Genomic DNA, 9,600 nt, shown 5'->3' on the forward strand with positions numbered 1-9,600 from the left:
AACTGAGCAGAACTTCGACTAGGGAAAGTTGAATTTCTCGAAAATCTCGGGAGTGAAAAACCTTCCTTCGGAACCTGGATATGAATACCGGGGCTTCGGGATGGCTTCGGGGGGTTTAAATGCAGAGCTTCGGCACGAGAGAGAAGAGAAATGAACAATGGAACCCAACACCTTCGGCTGCTATTTATAGCCCTAATTTGGGCGCCACGTCGTGGTACACGTCACCACGTCGTGGTGAGGGATTCTATCCTCTTCCATTGACGAGACGTTTGCTGACGCACCTAGACCCATCAACCACAATACCACATCGTGGCTTCTTCACCACGTCGTGGTGGCCTGACAGCCTCAGATTTTGTGCCGAAAACTTGTAAAATTCGTAATTTCCGCGTACGAGCTCCGTTTTAACGTTCTTTATATCTACGCGTAGGTGAGATTATGCTCTACAACTCTCATTTAGACTCCGTCGGCAAATTTTGACTTTATTTTTATTTTTATTTATTTTTAACGGGTCGGGACACGAAAAGTATGTTAAAAATCCATAACTTCTTCATGTGAGGTACGGTCTCGTCAGACTTTATACCGTTGTGCTACTATTGTTGAGATCTTCGATTCTCATTTAGGTTGTATTGGCTAAAAATCTCTCAATCTATATTTCGAGTATTTTAGCTGTCTACTGCTATATTCGGAACTTGGAAAAATCATAACTATCTCATACGAAGTCATATTTGGACGTTCTTTTATATACGTATACGGCCTAATGATATCTACAACTTTCATTTAGATTCCTAAGGCTAAATATAATTGTATTGAAAACTTCGCGTTTTACGCTTATCAGTATTGCCGGTTTTTACTATGATTCTTAGATTGGTCATAACTTATTCATTATAATTCGGATTTTATTGTTCTTTATACTTATGAAACCCTTTATATGATGTTTATCATTTTATGTAACCCAATAGAGACTTTTGAACATTCAAAATTTTGATGCAAATTTCATTACATTAAAAGAGATTACAAATTCTTGACTTTTTAGGTCATTACACTGTTTCGAAAATACCGGGTTGTCACAATGTACCAGGTCATAAGACAGTAGGGTGCAAATGGATATTCAAGAAGAAAACCAACATGGATGGTAATGTACACATTTATAAGGCACGACTGGTTGCAAAGGGTTATTCTCAAACTCCGGGAGTTGATTATGATGAGACCTTTGCACCAGTGGCCAAGATCAAGTCCATTAGAGTTCTGTTAGCCATTGCTGCATTTCATGACTATGAAATATGGAAAATAGATGTCAAAACTGCTTTCCTTAATGGAAAGTTGGCTGAGGATGTTTACATGGTTCAGGCAGAGGGTTTTGTAAGTACAGAATACCCTAATAGGGTGTGTAAGCTTGAAAAATCCATATATGGATTGAAACAAGCACCTCGCAGATGGAATCTTTGCTTCGATGAGAACGTGAAAGAGTTTGGCTTTTAAAGATGTGAAGATGAATCTTGTATATATGTCAAGGCTAGTGGGAGTATAGTTAGCTTTTTGGTACTGTATGTGGATGCCACACTGTTCATAGGAAATGACATCCCAATCTTGCAGGAAGTGAAATCCTGGCTTGGGAAGTGTTTCACTATGAAAGACCTAGGAGAAGCTGCCTATATCCTCGGGATAAAGATTTTGAGAAACGAGAGTAAAAGACTGATTGGACTTAGTCAGAGTACCTACTTGGACAAAGTGCTGAAGAGGTTCAGTATGGAAAATTCCAAGCAAGGAGATTTACCTATTCAGTGTAATGCCAGACTGAGTAAAACTCAGAGCCCGAGTACAGATGAAGAGATAGCTGAGATGAGTCAAGTCCCATATGCTTCCGCTGTAGGCTCGATCATGTATGTTATGACTTGTACTCATCCTGATGTTGCTTTTGCTTTAAGCATGGTTAGCAGATATCAGAGTAATCCTGGCAAGGCTCACTGGACTGCAGTAAAGAATATTCTCAAGTACCTGCGAAGGACTAAGGACTGGGTCCTTATGCTTGGTGGGAGTGATGACTTGAAAGTAGCAGTGTATAGTGATGCTAGCTTTCAGACTGATAGGGATAATTTCCGCTCTCAGTCGGGCTGGGTCTTTACCCTAAATGAAGGGGAAATTACTTGGAAAAGTTCCAAGCAAGATACAGTGGCTGATTCTACTTGTGAATCAGAGTATATAGCAGCAAGTGAAGCAAGAAAGGAGGCTATATGGCCAAGGAACTTCATCGGAGACCTTGGAGTTTTACTAATTATTAAGGAGCCCATGGAAATTTTCTGTAATAGTGAAAGTGCAGTTGCCTTAGCAAAGGAACCAAGGGATCACGGGAGATCCAGGCACATCGACAGAAAATATCATTTCGTTAGACATTGAATAGAAGAAAAAATTCTCGTGGCGAAGAGGGTATCATCAGATGAGAATCCGGTAGATCCCCTCACGAAGGGATTGAGTAGGATTAAGCATCTTCAGCATGCTACGAGCATAAGGCTAAGATATGATATTAGTTTTTAGAAGTTAGATAATTTTGAAATATGTAAAATGTAATTGACATTTGATGATAAATAGAAGTTGTTATTTATGAGTAAAGTGTTGCTATCTCTTGTCAATCATTTACTAGTATTTCTTTTTGCATGTTTTGACTTCTAGAATAATTATGTTATGGTATATATCATATTATTCAAATTCTCCACAGTCAATCATATGTTGGAAGTACATATGAATCAAGACTATCATGGGTTGGTTTGTAAAGGTCCAAGATGTTGGACAAAGGGGGCTACAACACTCATGAGTGCTCATAAGTTCTAAGTATAGGATTCAACCCACGCTCACCGGTATCACTTTATGGAATTTATCTCGAATGATCGTGAGACAGTAATATCATATAAGTCTTCAAACCTAGATATATGATTTGTTACCTATGAGTTGGTTATGCATTGATTGTACGAAAACGCATTGGTAACTCGATGTTATAAAACGTACCTTTGTGTGTAATTCAACAAGTAGTAGAGAAAATATATGAGTCGAAGTTTATCTGTTCCTTCTTGGATTAGAAGCGATATCTGGTCCCCTCGATGATTTTGTTTTGACCCATGTACCGGGCCCAGTCAGAACTAAATTGATGTGTTCAATTAAGTTCTATGTCAAACAAATCGGAAATCAGGAAACAACTGCTAGACAATAGAAAGAATTTGTTCTATGTGTTTGTTCGGATGATATCTAGAATAGAGGATTATATGATCACTTATCTAAAATGACACACCATCATCTTCTCAGTTCCGAGAAACCTTGAAAGAGATACGATTGCTGATCGGTTCCTGAAGTCATACTTGCAACTATAGTTATTAGACTTATCCATGTGGGAGACTGTTGGATATAATGTCTAAGTCCATAACTATATTTGGTATGTACTTGACCCGACCCAACATGGTCTATTTGGGTTCCATGGCATCATGCACTTGGATAGACTAAATGAGAGAAGTAAGACACTTATGGTTTATTAATATATTATAAGTTCTAATATATTAATAATAAGAATAATAATATTTAGTTAGTATTGATCAATAATTAATTTAGAATTAAGTATGTGATCGAAAGAAGACTAATTAAATATATGGGTTGATTGTGTTAATCATCCATAACTTATATAGTGGGCCAAAGCTCCATGGATTATCAAGTTGGGTTAAACCCATAAGATGCTCCATGAGGTTTACATAACCCATGGGTCATTGAAATGAAAGGTCATGACAATTAGGGTTTACATGGTGTAACCCTAATTGTAACATACTATATAAAGAAGCTATTCGTCACCATTTTCGGACACTAGAGTGAACAAAAGAGGGCTAGCCGAAATACTAAGTGTTCTTATTCTCTTAAGAGTTTATTCCAAGTGTACTTGGTGTTGTGTGAAGCATTTGAGGCATCACACTTGAGGTGCTAGGCACACAAGGTTTCAAAGGAATCCAAGCTACAAAGAGGTATGTAATTCTTACTAATAATTAGTATAAAAGATCCCCATGTATGCTAGATAGGATTATGAACCTTGGAAAATCATTTTGGATGTATCTTAGTGAAACATAGATCCAAGGTTTCTAGGGTTGCATGTACACCATTGAGTGTTAGAATGCTCAAAACCCAACACAAGTATCATAGATACAAATAGCATACCACATATCACATAATCAACTAGCACAACACATAGCAAGTAATGGGCCGACCTTGGTGCTTCGACCTATTGGTATGGTGAGGAGACTCACCTCTCAAAAGTGCTGAAATGATAAGGTAAGATGGGATAAGTCCCCATACGAAACTCTAACTCAACGGCCTATAATCATCATGTGACTAATTTTGTCAAAACTTCGGAATACTAATAATACCCTCAAAGTCACACTTGGTCATCCCTGGTCAAAGTCCAAGTCAACAATCAAGGTCAATAGTCCATGTTTACCCTAACTCATCGAGTGTATCTAGCAACTCGTCGAGTTCGTTAAGAGTCCAGAAAACCGTGACAAACCCTAGCCAGCTCGTCGAGTTGTCTCATCAACTTGTCAAGCTCACTTAGTATCCAATTGATGGGAAAACCCGATCCAACTCGTCGAGTTGCCAGAGTGTCACTCCCCGAAAACCAAAGGCGGAAACATTTCCGGGGCGGACTCCACGTTGAGTATCAAATCCAATGCATATAGTAAAACAGTAATCACAAAACATTACATTACATAATATTGTTTACATCTGCTTGAAAGAAAAGTTATACAAGTGTTATACATATGATATGAACAAAAGTAAAGACGAGATCTTCAGTACGCTCCATCTACTCCAAAAAGGATCGTTGGGTACCTGTTTATCGCTGACCTGAGAATACAAGCGGTTTGAAAATAAGCATAAAGCTGGTGAGTTCATAAGCGGTTTAGTTTTGAAAAGAACGAGTTTCCTTTGCTTTCTGAAAAAGTTGTTGTTCAAGAAAATCCCATATTTTCTTATGAAAACGATTTAGTTATCCTTTGTTACAATTTCGAAAAAGGTTTGTTATATCATTCCAGGAAAATCCCATATTTTCCTAATAGTTTTAGTTACTCGTTTGTTACTTTATTCGTTTATGTATTGATGTGCTATCCAGGAAAATCCCATATTTTCCTATGTATTGAGTTTTCTATTCGTTTCTAAGTTCGTTACTGGTTGTTATGTTATCTCAGGAAAATCCCATATTTTCCTATGTGTTGAGTTGTCTATTCGTTTCTGAGTTCGTTACTGGTTTCTTTGTTATCTTAAGAAAATCCCATATTTTCCTATGTGTTGAGGTTGGTTCTTAGGTTTGATTTCGAAGTGCTAATGATTACCATATTTGCAGTATAAGTTAAGTATTCTAAACTCTTAGTTATCCTACATTCATATGTCTAAATTCTACAAACTTAGTTGTATTTTCGTATATTTGGATTCACCAGAAACGTACATTATAGTATTTTCGATTATTCTGGTGGATTACAAAAGAGTACATTAGTTGTATTTTCGTATCTCTGTCGACATTCTGAGGCGGATGTATTCGAAACTCAGTAGAGGTCCAGAGGCGTACTTTCATATTCGGAACTCTGGTGACATTCAAGGCGTACACTGACTGTATATTCGAAGTCTTGGTGTCATCCAAAGGCGTTATTCCCCATTCATAGTCCTATTTCTATTCGTATTCGTATTCGTTCTATCCAATTAGTTATATTCGTATTCGCATTCGTATTTGTATTCGTATTCGCATTCGTATTCGTACTATACTATTGGTTACATTCGTATTCGTATTCGTACTATACTATTGGTTACTTTCATATTCGTATTCTTATTCGTACTATACTATTGGTTACATTCGTATTCGTATTCGTATTCATACTATACTATTGGTTACATTCGTATTCGTATTCGCATTCGTATTCGTACTATACTATTGGTTACTTTCGTATTCGTATTCATATTCGTATTTGTACTAAGTTATACTCATATTAATCTTAGTTCTGATTGGTATGATTTCTTTATAAAAGTAATATAGATCAAGACACTTTTCAATGAAATCTGGTTTTAGTCTAACAGTTTAACCTGTAATTCGAACCATTAGCTATCATGACTTTCAAAGTTAGAAACATACATGAAATAAAACATTTGAACTGAAATACGTTTAAGTACAAGATTTTCCTTGTACTTTTGCTTGTATTCGCCCCCTGAAAACGTTTGAAAACCATTTGAAAACACTTGAAAATGGTAGGGGTATGAACTCACCGGACTAGGAAATGCGACGGTTTCGGACACTAAACGTTGGTTCGGGGTCTGATTACTCGCGATGTCCCTATGTAAAATGAAATAGTGTCCAAATATGTCTAATTAGATTTACAATCACTAATTAGATGGAACATTACACTCCAATGGGGTAAAACACCTCAAAACGAGTGTTTGGAGTGACCCGAGTGACGTCTACGGACGTGTAATGGCACTAGGGACTTGGAATTTGAGTTTACTCCCCAAGAGTAAACATTTAAGGGAGTTTACAGCCACAAAAAACATACATACATGAGTACATGGCCGTGAGCTCATGTTGGTGTGATTTTGAGTGTCTAATGGCTTGATTGGACTTGGGAATTGTTGGAATGGACTTCTAAAATGCCTTGGAATGATTTAATGGGACTTATACCATTTAAAAGGGAGTTCATGGCTGTAAACTTGGAGTTTACGACCGTAAACTCTCCTATGGTCAAAAATAGTTATTTTGAGGCACAAGGAAAAATCACATGTGATTCTAGTAATTTTTCCAAGCCTTGGGGTGATTTTAGGGAATCATTTGACACATATTTAGGAGTTTACGGCCCAAGAGTATGAGCTATGGCCGTAAACTCTTGTATGATGTATTTTTTTATGTTTAATGCCCCCAAACTATTTTTAGATGGTTCTAGGATTTACCACAAGGCTATTGGTTAAGTTTCAAGGCATTCTAACATGTTAAAAGGTGTTTACTCCCCATGTTTGAGGGGTTTACGGCCCAAGCATATGCCTTGGCCGTAAATTCCCATTTACTCCTCAAAATTTATATTTATGATGTTCTAAGACCAATACCAATATTCTAGAAGTCATATCTAAGTCTTGTTTGTGTCTTGGAAGGGTTTAAGGGATTAAAAACCCTCTAAATTAGTGTTTACGGCCTAGGCACCTTCCAGGGCTGTAAACTCATATACAAGGTCCTATTTCATGCTTTAATCTCGAATTTGAAGGTCAAATATGATACACATTGAGTTAAGGAAGGTACCTTGGTGATTAGAAGCCTTAAACTTGTGATTTGGACCCTTAAACTTGGATTTAGGAAAGAGGTTAGAGAGAGAGAGTAGAGAGAGGAAGCAAAAGATTCAAATCAATCTTTAAACACGTTTAAATAGGTCCCAAAACTTGGATATGGTGGAATTCTACCCGATACCGGCATTAAACGGGGCTTTTGGTCGCACCCGATTAAGTTTCCGTAATTCGACGGGATAGAATTTAGAAATTTCAAGTTAATGATTTTGGGCCATTTTCATGAGTTTTAAATGGATTTGAACACTTACAAGAATAAAATAAACTTATAGTTTATATATCTTAGCTCAAAAACGAAAACGGGATGAATCGATAAAGGCGGATTTTTATGCGCGGAACGGATTTCGGCGATGGACAACTTCGGGTTGTTACACAGAGCAACTCATCAAGTTTTCCCTCTGTTTGTACATTCGGATGATACGTTGATTACTGGGAATTTAGGGCTTAGATCTAAGATCTTAAGGTGTCTAGAAGGATAAAGTTTCCAACTTTATCCCCTAGAAGTACTCCGAATGCTCTAAAACCCTTAAAAAAGGTTGGAAAGCTCAAAATCTTAGCCATATGGTTCAAGACTCTAGGGATCTAGAATCCTTCCTTTATATAGGAGTTTCTAATCTTCAAAATGTTCCATACATGAATACTTTATGGACATGAATGTCCAATTCATGTCTTGAAGTCGAAGTGGCCATAAAGGGAAAATATACCCTAAAACCCAAGCATGGCATACATGCTTGACCAACAACTAGATCTAGCCAACTATGGGGCCATTCTGCCTTGGAGATTCATAAAGTTGCAAACTTTCCCATGCTTGCAATTAACAAGAATGATTGGGAACGAAGAGTGAACTCAAGATCTAGCCATACTCAAAGATAAAAATCGAATATTGGATGCTTATAATAGTCCCTAAGATGATCAAGCTCAAGAGTGAGGACTTTATTTGTTGAATCTTCTCCTTCTTCTCACCATCTACTTCTTCTTCAGCTCCAAAAGTCACTCTAGCTCACAATATGAAAGAAAATGGATATTAGGGTTTAGCACATATGTTCTTAGGGTTTAGAGGCTGATGGAAGGTCAACTTCAATGTTTTAAAGAGATTATATAGGGTGCAAACCCTAACTATTAGGGTTTCCATTTACAGCGCTTACTCGTCGATTTGGGCCTTCCAACTCGTCAAGTAGGTCCCAAATTCTACGTCTCATTAGATCTCTACTCGAAGAGTTGGAGCTCCCCAACTCGTTGAGTTCCAGTCTAAAGCCCTAAAATTTTGAAAAGTAATTGATACCTGAAATGAGTGTTACATACACATTCAGTTTGCTTAGTTTAATGATGTTTAACTTAATTTACCTTTCGCTTATGCGTTCATCAGTTGTGATTATGGGCTAAAAACCCTTGCTTTGGTTTAGATTAGATGAATTCCTAAATACTGTGTGTTGATTTATTGTTTGATGGATTGATGAAGTTGATTTTTGCTTTATATATTGTTTGATAAATCTAAACCTAGCTTGCTAAAGTTTCTATCTTTATTTCCTAGTCCCAAGTTTTATGTAGCTAACTGCAGTTAATTGCATGAAAATTGATTTACATGGTTGTTTATGACCATTAAATTGCTAGAGCTAGAGATTGACCATATGCTAGTAAAGGTGATAGGTTAGTTGCTTAACTATGTTAGAGAGTAGTATTTGATCATAATATTTGCCTGATTATTAGACTTGACCAAAGAATAGTAGTCTGCAGATTTTATCATTCAGAGTCCAAATTACCTTTAAAATCAATTTAGTGTCCTTAACTTACATGATTATTGGGGTTAAAGTTGTTAAATTGACTTATGCTAGTTAGTTTGACCATGATGACTAGTAACTTTTATTTGGTAACTAACATAATTAATCCCTTATCTTGAAATCAACCATAGGAAAAAGGAGGGATTCGAAGCTAAACGAAAGTATAATTTATTTTTGGTTTTAAATTGGCTTTCTAGTTGTTTATTTTGGTAATTAGTTGAGTATTTTAATTAAGTTAATCTGAACTTGTAAAAGTAGATAAAACCCCCACTCTTAGTTGTTTTTCTTAGTTGAACTTTTAGTACTTATTTTATTAATTAAATACTGTTCCTTGTGATCAACACCGGACTTACCTAAACTATCCTATAATTCGACCAGGTACACTGCCTAGGTGCATTCTAGCTAGTTAAGTTCGTTAGGTTATAAATTTAAAACTAGTAGGTACTTTTGTGCACGCCACCGACGTTGGTGCCTTCGACCCACAAAG

The sequence above is a fragment of the Lactuca saligna genome, chromosome 3 (assembly GCF_052625555.1).
Source record: "Lactuca saligna cultivar CGN05327 chromosome 3, ASM5262555v1, whole genome shotgun sequence".
Lineage (NCBI taxonomy): Eukaryota > Viridiplantae > Streptophyta > Magnoliopsida > Asterales > Asteraceae > Lactuca > Lactuca saligna.